Source organism: Ailuropoda melanoleuca, chromosome 14 (assembly GCF_002007445.2).
Source record: "Ailuropoda melanoleuca isolate Jingjing chromosome 14, ASM200744v2, whole genome shotgun sequence".
NCBI lineage: Eukaryota > Metazoa > Chordata > Mammalia > Carnivora > Ursidae > Ailuropoda > Ailuropoda melanoleuca.
In genome coordinates, this window is record NC_048231.1 from 68,844,769 (window position 1) to 68,856,818 (window position 12,050).

The following is a 12,050-nucleotide window of genomic DNA, read 5'->3' on the forward strand; positions in this document are numbered from 1 at the left end:
AATATTAAATACAAGTTTATTAGTATTGACTTGAAGGGACTATACATTATTAATCCTTGTCCGACCCTATTTAAGGAAATGTATCTTTTCCTCATTTCCGTTCACTCAGTTTTTTTGTTCGTGTGTGTGTGTGTGTCTGTGTCTGTGTAGTCCTCACCAGTTTGCAAGACAGTCCTGGAAAAGAAGCCTTGACAGAGAGATAGAAGTGGGGTTTTTTTGCACCCTCTTCTGCTGTCTGCAATATAAAACATAGGGTAATGGAAACCCGTGTTTCCACAATTCTTATGAACAAGGTTTTCTGTCACAGAAAAGCCACAGACTGAACAACTGTGCTCCAGAATACTGTCGAGCAGGCAGCGTGACTGTTTCTTCGCCCAGTGGGTCCCAACTCATTGACTAATAAGGAAATTCAACTTTTCACACAAGATTTGCCATTGTGCTTTTTCACTGCACGCATAGCCATTTTGGGTAAAACTATATGTGAATATTAAACTTTAAATGCTATGTGACAACAAAGGTATTTGTACTGCCCCCAAATATTCACTCCATTCTCCTCAAAGCTAAAGAAAAAATCCAGGGAACTTACTTGTTCGTATTATGTGTACCTGGGGAAGTGTTTCATGCACAGCAACAGAACAAAACTTGAACTGCCTTGCTTTCTGCTTCCAGGAATGCCAATCAGAGAACATTCTTTTTCAGACAGCCAAGTTTGGAAGTCAGTTGGTTTCTGGCAGTAAGAAGGGGGAGGGGACGGCAGAAGGGAAAGCACAGTGAGTCCTCAGGCGGATCTGAACTTTCCAAGTGTTTCCGTAATAGCCATCAATGAAAGCATCTCTTTTTACCCACGCAGAGACAGGTAAAAAGACAGCTGAGTAAATGGGCATTAGCTGTAGCAGCAGCGGAAGCTCAGTCAGAGGAAGGAGGGGGGTGGAGGGAGGGCGTTTGAAAGCCTGCCATTGGTGAGCTTACCAAAGGCATCTGCCAGTGGGACTTCCATGGAATGTGAAACCAAATCATTTTCAAGTTAAAGATAGACACAGTATACACCAGGATCTAGAAGCTGGATTTTAAACTCCTATCGCTCCCTAGAATTTCAGAGTTCTGTTATGATCTCTGTAGTCATTAACAATTTGGCCAAAGTTGGTTTTTCAAGTGACTGTGCTAAGAATTCGTGTATGGTCTGGATGTCCTGGAATGAAAAGGATTCAGGAGCTTCTGGTGTACTTACTCTAGGGTAAGTGAAGAGATTGGCTTTAAAGCGCATCGCTTCTCTGGGAAGGTTAGTGTTGAATTTTTCTTTGTATTTGGGTAAGTGAAAACGTGATCATGAAGATTTTCCTGTACTGTACTTTCTTACCTTTCTTGAGATATTTGGCATTTTACAAGTTGTGCAGCAGAAAGAAATTGAGCATTTCAGTTTAGTTTTGAAATTTACCTTGTATGTCTGTCACTTCAGTTTTGCTTTATTACCCTTACTTACACTTTCCTCCCTTAACTCCTTAAACCCCTTGCCCTTATTGAATTACAATGTCACTGGTTCTGTGTCATGACACCCACTGAATGTTACTGTGTTTATGATGCCACTGGTTGCAATTTTTTTATTGTGAGATGGGATTTCCTTGCATGGCACAATGACACTTCCTAATTTAAAAAAGGAAAATAAATTTAAAAAGGGGAAAAGAGGTGGTCTAAAGGTGGGATGAAGTGTATAAGGAGCCTTTAGAAGATAATCTGTTTAAAAAAAAAAAAAAGCAAATGAGAAAAAAATAGGCAGTTTTCCATTGAAGAGAACAATTTATTAATAGAAGTTATTTTTTTGGTGTCGCCTCATTAATTCCAAGCAGGTTCTCTTTCTCCAAAAAGCTGATATTTGCTAAGTGAATGGAGGCGTTCTGATTATATGAAGCTTGAGAGTGGAGGAGGGAGAGTTGTCTTATTTGCTATTACCATGCTGCGTTTTAAGGGTTTTAAACTTTTTTCTTTACAAGAAAGAATGACAAACTTCAGTTCTCTTCATGTTTTGACCATGTATAGGTTTTGTTTCTTATTTTGTCGAATGACCTCTCAGCTCTGCTCTTAGAGACAGCTTTCCCAAACTTGCACAGCATTCCTTCTGAATAAATATTGTCCATAATAGTCACAGAGGACATGGTGTGAATTGGAAATTCTACTTTATATGGGGAAAATAAATCTGCTGACGTTCTTATTACAGCATGGGGCTGAACAGTTGTTAAATGTAACTGGCTAGATTTTGCTCTGTCAAATAGACCAGATTCTAATGAACTAAGTCGTCGGCTACGTGAAGTACAAATAATGAATGGCTTTACACAATCTTTCAGTTTTGATAAGAATAAATAATATGCTGCGTTACGCTTCTAAAATGAAATAAAATAATGAGCATTATATTCATAGAGTCACTTGATTTTACAACTGCTGAATGATCTAGCAAGACCAAAACAAAATGTAAAGTTGGCAGGGCTCAGTTTTGATGTCCGCACCCTCCTTTCTCTGCCCACTTTCCCTCTCCCTTTCCAGTCCTCCTTCTCCTTCTGGACCCCTGATGAATATCACTGCTCAGTACCCTTCTTTTCTTGCAGTCAAGACCTGTCTTCCAGAAAGTTGCAGTGGATTTCCATTTCATTTCCCCACAAGCGGATGGTACCTTTGTGAATTTTCCTCGGTGACATTGACTCCTGTTCCCCTTGCTTCACTCAGCTGAGTCCTGACCTGTTGATAGTAGGAGTGAGCCTGGCAGAAATTGTAGATGTTTCCAAGAAATTTGAGTGCAAGCATGTGTGCGCTCACTATATACACACGAACGCACACGTACACACTTCCAGGTGACTTATACTCAACTAGTATATTTCTGATTGAATTATATATATAAATCAAATTGTATCAGGCTTTTCGGTATGGGGTTTGTTTTTGTTTTCAGTGTGTCAAAAGGAAACCCCCCAAAAAGAGCACAAAATTTTAAATTCTAAAACGTGAGAATTTTAAACCATGAGGCCAAATAGCGTTGACAAGGAGGATGAATATGTCTCCATTGCTATCATGTCACTCATAGTTTTTAGTCGCCTGCTGAAATTTGTCAAGCTTGGGCTTTATTTCACTGAATATAGTACATGTAGTTTTATAATATATGTCTGCTAATTCTAATATCTCAAGCATGGCTGGATTTGTTTCTATTATTATTGTTACTGCCAGTTCTTACTCATGGTGTCTTATTTTCTTGGTTGCTTAGATATCTTTGACTATGTGTTGGAAATGTATTTTAAAAATCACTTGTAAGAATAAATTGAGACCTAGTGGGGACTATGTTTTCCTCCAGAGGAGACTTTGGTTTGCTTCTGCCAGGCACCTGGGGGCAATATCACACCAGAATTTTCTTTCTCAAAGTGCAGCACCTAAGGTTTCCTGAATGAATCTGTGTGAGGAATCGTTTATTTGGGGTTCACTCCTATCCAGAAGGAAGATGTGGCCTTTTGAGATCCCAAGTTAAAGTTGTGTTAGTTTATTAATGCCCTCATGTGAGGACCAGGCTTTGACATTCCCACAAAACCCGTAAGGCTCCCCAGAGTGCAGCTGGCTTCACACGTAGTCATATGCCCAAGGGCCATAGTTTTCAAACCTAAGCCGCCTCTCTTGAGTTCTGGTCTTCCAAATTTCTGTGTGTGAAAACCTCACCATCCTCAACCACAGCTCTTTGCTGTTTTTATATTTTAAATATCTTTTATTAGTGGGAGTGTCAGTCCAAATTGTCTCATTACTTCTACCAGAAAAGGAAATTCACTCGACTACTTGTATGGTCATTTTTTTTTTTTAATTTAAATATACTCATGCTAGAGCAGGAGTTAGGCGGTCTGCTAACATCATCAGTGATTTGGGGTAGTTTTTCTGATTTTTAGTTTTAGTTGTGGTCTTTTGGAGAAACTTGCAAATGCATGGGGGATTCATGTTTCCCAACCTTATTTGAGCTGTCAGCAATACTTAACAGTCCTTTTATTTGTCCCTAGCTGGCCCCTTTCCTTAGTCATCTCTTCAGCCTCTCTAATCCACCCCACCACCATCACTGTCAGCTGTTGACCTTGACTCCTCTCACTTTCTCTTGGCCTGTATCCAAGTATCTCCACATTTTAAAAATTATCTTAAACACATTCCTTCTTTTCCAGTCTCCTTGCAACTGCTCTATTTCAGTTCTTCATCATCTCACTTGGGCATTTTACTATGGTCTTCCAGTTGTTCTCCTACCTCCACGGTCTACCCCCCAACACATCTCCCACCCTGGGACCAACACACCAATCTTCTCAAAATCATAGACATGGAAGGATTGCCCCCTTACTTAAAAATCCCTAGTAGCTCACCATTCCCTTCAAAATAAATTCCTTAGTATGTCTTAAAGGCCTTATCACAAAGCCTCAACCTGTTTGTGTAACACCATCTCCACTACTTCACTGGTTATCACCAGCACTTTAATCACACATAATTCCTGCCTTCAGAATATTCCACACACTATTGTATCTCTGTGCTAGTCTACCTGCCTGCCCCACCTCCACCCCAAATACCCATTGTTCATCTCCTTTGTGCATAAATCCTACTTCTTCAAGGTTGACCCCGTAAGTCACCTTCCCTGTATTTTCTTTACTTATATAGCTCACCCGCTCTTCTGGGAACCTCTAGATGGCAGGGACTGTGTCTTGCCCATTTTTGTATTCTCAGTAACTGACACATAGAAACCATTCAATTTAAGTTTAAGGAAATGAACAGACAATTATTATTAGGAAGTTTTTTCTCAACAATTCTTTATTCACTTTATTCTTTTTCATTCTAAACATCATTATTCTTATGACCTTAGACTATTTTTCTGGAACCGTGATCATTAGTGCTCTTCTATGTCAAGTAGAGTCAGTTTAAAAAGTGCATGTGTCTGTTTGGTTATTGCTGTTTTGTGGGGAGAAGGCCATCTATTTCCATTTTTGCCAAATGAGACTCTCTAATATCATTGTGATGATGACAGAGATCATAGAAGTTTAAGTATAAATCACCTTTGCATTGTCAGAGAGATTCACAATAAAAAGGAAAGGCACAGAGTTGGAAAACTGACATGTTTCAACAAATCTAGCCCACACTGCTGGGTAACACCAATGGAAAAAGTCAACCTGATACAACTCGATCAAAATAATCTCACTGCACACAGCCTGAATCTGAACCATTGGAAAACACTGGATTATTTTTCAGATCACAGTGTGGTACTAGAAGGAAAGCAGCTGATTGCTTATGTGATATGACATTGTGACCCTAAATCTTTTTTTTTTCTCTCTCTCTCTTTTTAAGTTAACATATAATGTATTATTTGTTTCAGGGGTATAGGTCTGTGATTCATCAGTCTTACACAATACACAGCACTCACTACAACACATACCCTCCCTAATGTCCATCACCCAGCCACCCCATCCCTCCCACCCACCTCTGCTCCAGCAACCCTCAGTTTGTTTCCTGAGATTAAGTCTCTTGTGATTTGTCTCCCTCTCTGGTTTCTTCTTGTTTCATTTTTTTCCCTCTCTTCTCCTATGAGCCTCTGCCTTGTTTCTCAAATTCCACATATCATTATCATATGAGATCATATGATAATTGTCTTTCTCTGACTGACCCTAAATCTTAAAGGTGGCTGAAAATTATCATTTGAAAACTTTAAGGACTTAAATGTTAATCTCATTTTGCTATGCTGAATTTAAACAACAGTAACAACACTGCATTTAATTATTAAAAATCTAATATAGGTTGTGGGAACCAGAGACAGAAGAAATATAGCTTATTAATCTCAGGATGTTTAACTAATTTCATATTCCTCAGATCATTTGTAAATTTGTCGCACGTTTACTATATGCCTTTGACATGCCAACACCCCAGATTTAGAAAAATAAGAAACTTGGTTGATATTTTTTCTTATACAGGGCTTTCCTACCTCCACAAGGGAAAAAGCCCCCTAATATGGATAGGGTCAAAGATATTTTAAATATAATAAATTAATAAATATTATTTTAAATAAAAATCTTTGACTCTAATCAAGTGTTCAAAGTCAATATTTAGATTAAAATCCAGATTTCTCTATAACAAAATATGAAAATATAATATTATAGACCTTTTCTTTTTTGCCTCATCAGTAAGAAACAAATTAAGACTAGCTCTTGAAAATTGGTTGATTTTAGTCACAGCTTTCATATAGCTGAGCTAATTTGTTTTATTAATTCAATTAATCTCTATCAAGCTCCTAACTTGTGACTTAACTGTGCTGGATTAAGAAATTATTTATGTAGTCCCCTTCACTGGACACTGACCCTGGAGTATGTCATGTTAAAACAACGGATATAATTAAGAAATTCCTTTAAACTATTCTCTAATTTATATTCTTAATTTATTTGTGCTAATCTCCTTACTTGTTAAAAAGTCACTTTGCCTTTCTTCAACAATTAATATTTTCTTCCCAGAACACTAAGTTTTAGGAGTCTTCGGGTTATTTTAATTTTTTAAAACTGTATTTAACAGATGTTCTTTATAGAATCATTTAACAGACCTAAACAAATTATTTTTTTTAAAGTGAAGTGGAACGTGTCTTTTTATCACATAGGAGACTATGTTGTATCTTAATATAAAATATAAGTACATTTATTTGCATAAATAAAGTTGGACTTTACATTCTTACAAGATAAATATGGTGTGAAGATGACTCAGGGACAGCCTGAGTCACGAAAGCTTTGTAAAGCTTTGTGTATTCTAAAGAGGGCAATAGTTATTTTTACTATTTTTCTTTTTTAGTCTCACTTTACTTTTTTTTTTTTAAGATTTTATTTATTTATTCAACAGAGATAGAGACAGCCAGCGAGAGAGGGAACACAAGCAGGGGGAGTGGGAGAAGAAGAAGCAGGCTCATAGTGGAGGAGCCTGATGTGGGGCTCAATCCCATAACGCCGGGATCACGCCCTGAGCCGAAGGCAGACGCTTAACCAGTGTGCCACCCAGGCGCCCCTAGTCTCACATTACTTTTTGTACCTCATTCCTATGTAATGTAGTACCACATAGATTTATGAGTGCTGAAAGGATGAATTCACTGAGTTAATCATAGTTCAAGAGCACAGATGCCTTTACTAATTGTATTAAGATAGATATGTAGATTAATTTTGAATGAAATCTATCTTCTAAAGCATATGAACTTCCTAGTCCTAGACTGTTCATTGTTACACATTTGTAGCAACATATTTGCTCATCAAAAGATGTTGTTTTTAACACTTCAGATAAGTGTAACGATTCTCTTCTAAACCGCATCCAATGTTTTATACTATTTAGTAGGTAAGAGACATATGTTATTTTCTTTTATATATGATAAAACTAAGATGCAGACATAGGAAGTGCTCCAGATATACTACGTTTGGTTTCCTGAGGTTACAAACAGCCCCTAAATCTCAGGGGCTTATAAAATCCTAGGTTTCCTTCCCACTCATGCAAATTATCTACTGAGGTTTGGCTGCTGGCCCTTCTCCACATTGTTGCTTTCACTGGAAGTGACCTGTGTTCTTTGACCAAAGCATGCCATGTGGTCACACCTAACTTCAGTTGGGTGAGGAATACAATCCTACCACATGCCTGAAAAGAGAAAGAGCTGGAATTTTTATGAAGACCTCTAATAAATTCCATACTAATGAATGATAGGTGATCCCAAACCCCCAGAAGAACAAAGATCTAGACTCAAGTCTTAGGCAGTATTCTCTCCTTATCTGTGGTTTAGCTTTCCTTGATTTTAATTACCCCCATGGTCAACTGGAATCGGGAAGCGGGTGATCCTCCTTCCGACCAGTGGTCAGAAGGTCAGTCAGTCATAGCCTGTCCCTGTGTCTCAAACCTGCATCACTCACCTCACTTCATTTCCTCATGTAGGCATTTATTGTCTCAAATCATCACAAGAAAAAGCATGAGTATAGTACAATAAGAGGTATTTTGAGAGAGAGAGACCAAATTTACATAACTTATTACAGTACATTGTTGTAGTTGTTCTATTTTATTATTTTTTAAAGATTTATTTATTTTATTTGAGAGAGGGAGAGAGAGAGAATGAGTGAGAGGGGCAGAGGGGGAGGGAGAGAATCTCAAGCAGACTCCCAACTGAGCACAGAGCCCAGCACAGGGCTCAATCCCAGGATCCTGAGATCAGGACCTGAGCCAAAACCAAGAGTCAGATGCTTAACTGACTGCGACACCCAGATGTCCCTGTTCTATTTTATTAGTAGTTATTGTTGTTAATCTCTTTCTGTGCCTACTTTATAAACTAAACTTTATCATAGGTGTGTATATATAGGAAAAAAACGTAGTAGATTGAGGGTTCAGTACTGTCTGTGGTTTCAGCCATCCAGTAAGGATCTTAGACGGTATTCCTGCTGATGATGGGGAACTACCGTGTACCTGTGAACAGGTTCCTTGGCAATTGGTAGGCAATTACCTGCAATCCGATGGTATCATTTTTCTCTTTTCTTGTCCTTTCATGCTTATCCCCACGAAGGCCTTTGGCTCCCTAAATCTTTGCTGTTTCCTGAGTGCCTGTGACCTTTCCTGTCACTGCTTTTCTGATTCTTGGGAATCCTAATATTTACCTGTCTTTACACTTATCTCTCAGGGAGTCCTGCCCGTGAACAGCCCATGAAGAGAAAAGAGCCTCTGATGGGGCAATTCCTATGGACTGTAGAGAGCAAAAGTGTAACATTACTTCTATACTTTCCCATCTCTAAGAACTGGTCGTGTGTAGCAAAAATTAATTAATTAATTAATTAATTAATTTTTTAAATGGAGAAAAAGGCAGTGGAGTATAATCCATTACAGCCCCAGCCCCCAGTATTTACAAGAGGCAAAATAAAAAGACTAGGGTTAGGGAAAATGGCCCCAAAAGAATGGTGATCTGTATCACATATTAGGAATGCATTATTTTGAGTAGGATTTACACCACTTTGATACCTATTTTTTGTTTTGCGTTTAGTTTTAAGTGCTAACAAGGCAAAACTGAAGAATTCAAAGATTGATGAGATGCTTGAAAATCGGAAAATTATTAAACCAATGTTTTAAGTCCTTTGAATTTTAATTTAAATCAGCAAATCCAATTTATGTTCTTGGAAGCAGCAATTCTAGGAAATTCGCTATGCAAAAAGAAAAAAAAATAGTTGAGTATCCTGGGTCAAGTGAATTTGGAAAATGCTCTATACCATCTCTCTCTCTTGTGGATTTAGATGACCCTCAGCATTAGGGGTTCTTAAAGTCTGATTTTTTTCAACCCACATTTCTCAAGGTAACTTGTATACACACAGAAACACAACACATGTAATTTGATTATCTATAAACACAATATGCTTCAACATATATCAATATTTATATATACATATCTAATATTTTAGCATTCTTTTTAATACACATTTTAACACACTTGGTAAATCCTTGTTTAAATCACCCCTTGTTCATTATTAATGAACCCCTTATTAATAATTAAGAGTGATAATGTGGCAGCTCCTGTAATATTTTGAGAACACAAAGCTGAGAATTTTAAAGGAGTTTAAAATATCTTTACTATTGGGTGCTTTATATTCTCCTGATAAATGGCACTGATTTTAAGCACCAGCAGAAATTAAATTTTAAACTGATAGGGCATCCAGGAGTATTTGTTTAACTTTAGTCAGGCATATAATGTGTGATGCCACCACAATTAAAGATATTGGCTGTATTCATCAGAATCCAGAGCTCTACAGGGATTTGTCCTATCTGGCCCATTTCATTCAAAAATCTAAAACTGGTATTCCATTTTAGAATATGACTAAACATTATTAATTTATAAGACTTAGTTATCCTTTCTTTATGAAGCCCTCGTGAAAAGTAACCTTTAACTTCAACATCTGTTTCTTGATTTTTTTTCACCTCCTTTAAGTTAAAAAACTTTAAAGCTTAAAAAAGAAAAGTAAATTGTGGGGTTTCAAAAGATGCTCTATGAAAATTACCATCTATGGGAATTTTTCAGGGAAGGAGGGTAATAGACAAACACAAACAAAATGTCCATTTTTTTAAGCATGTGTATTATATTCAGTTAAGTGCTGTGACTGCTTAAAATGAACCAATTGCTCCACGAACTTTTACACTATCGGCAACTCTAGTCAAAGAAAATTCTAAATATGAGGTTCAATGATTAGTATCCGGGTGTTCAGGTGTGACAGGAAGCACAGGTGTCCTTTCGTCACCTCATCCACTCCTGTAATATTATTCTGCTTTTTCTTTATCAGCATTTCAGTTCTCTTCCTAACATTTTAAAAGCAAGAGATAATTTTTTGTTTGTTGGTACATTTTTTTTAAAAAAAGAAAATTACCTGGGAAATATACCTTCTTTTTGTATCGTCCAAAGAGAAATCGTTCAATCAAAAGTGTGGGTAGCATCAATTCCTAGCTCACATTTCTCCCCCGGTTTGTTTTTGTTTATATTTTCCCCCTGGGGTTCTAATAAGATCCAGAAACCGTAATGATGTCAGCAACACCTCTAAATATCCATTGCAGGGGAGTCTGAAGATCCCTTCTCCACTCTGTAGGGCTGTTCCTTTGCAACTCTCTGAATAGCCATACAGCAGAACACTCTATTGTTTGCCAAATTACAAAGTCAATTATATCTATATTCTGAAACTGCCTAGCACCTAAAACATTTGGAATGCTGAAAAATATCCTTTGTAACCGTTTGCCAGATGCCAGAACATAAATCTAAATTACTTAGATTTACAGTATCATAATCTCTCCTTTAAAATGACATGAGGGAAGTGTTTAAATTAATGAGGCAAAGGATCCTGGTGTGCAAGTTACATTACATTTTTCATTGCACAAGGGTAAATTATTGCTTCAGTCTCGTAAATGGTACCCCAGTGGCCTCAAAGACACAAAGTAGCTTCCAGAAATGCCCACTTTTGTCTTAGGTAATAACTTACTCCATGAGAGTATGCTTTCTGAGAATTGCCCATAACATTTCTTGCAGTAGGCTGAATTTCTTGAAGGTCATTCACAGATGCTAGCTGAACTTGACTTTTTTTTTTTTTTAACTTAGGAACATTGAAAGGGTGAGTCTTCAGACATTACCATACAGAAGGAAAACTGATGAACATTTTTGTTCTATCTAAACCATTTAGAAAACAAGCAAAAAAAAAAATTCTAAGTAAGAAATGAAAGGATGTAATATTGTTTCTTAGCATTTCTCCTCTGATCAGAGTTGCTAACTTCTTGAAATAAATAAGCACCAGTCTATTGAGGTGGTCTATAAAGATTTTGGAATATAATAATTAAGTATATTGTTCTATATTTGCAAAAAGAATCTTAATCTTTCATTGAACAACATATGTATGAATCTAAATGTGTGTGGGAGTTTTTTAAAGCAAGCTTTACTTTCTAATAAGGTAATAGAGGTATTTAATTAAAACAAAACAAAACAAAATACCCTCGCCATTCAGTGTTGCAGCATTTGGGTAAATGTTAGAACTTGGTAATTTCAAGGCAGAGACGTTACTCTAGGCTTTCTGCCAAACCATTCCTGGTAATCTGATGACAAGAGATGAAGCAAAGGAAAGTGCTGCTGCCTGGCTTAGTTAGATATGCATTTGCTAAAAGAGAAGCCAACACATTTCTTAGGTAAACCATCAAAATTACAATTTAGAAACACACATACATCCACACACACACTATGCTTTTCCAAGTCTAGGAATACACACATTAAAATACAATTCTGTGCTTAAGGGGAGCACAGAAGTAGCAGACATGGCTAGGGTTGACTAGATCCTTTATCTTGAGTGGTTTTAATATACGGCCACATTTCTTTCAATGGCTGTCATGGAAGGAATTAAATTACTCGTATCTGGACAAGATTCAGGATTGCCCTTACATGGTTACATTCTAGCAACTACTCAAAATCTCTCATTGATAAATGAGTGGATTGTGCTGCTATTTTCTGTGGTTTATTTACATGGTTTGGATAAACATCTATTTTCCTAAAC

General features: G+C 37.1%; 1 protein-coding gene across 20 annotated transcripts in view; it reads left to right on the top strand.

Moving 5' to 3' along the window:
• The first annotated feature begins 784 nt into the window (after positions 1-784).
• The window catches only part of DTNA (dystrobrevin alpha), a 245,090-nt gene continuing 233,824 nt past the window's right edge, over positions 785-12,050 (top strand). For 13 of the 20 annotated variants that reach the window (XM_011222883.3, XM_019797930.2, XM_019797936.2 and 10 more), the window contains exon 1: positions 936-1,279. The gene's annotated coding sequence lies outside the window, so the exon portion shown is untranslated. Of the gene's footprint in view, positions 1,280-12,050 lie in introns of all 20 variants that reach the window. The other 7 variants (XM_019797939.2, XM_019797945.2, XM_019797947.2 and 4 more) reach the window with 3 other exon arrangements.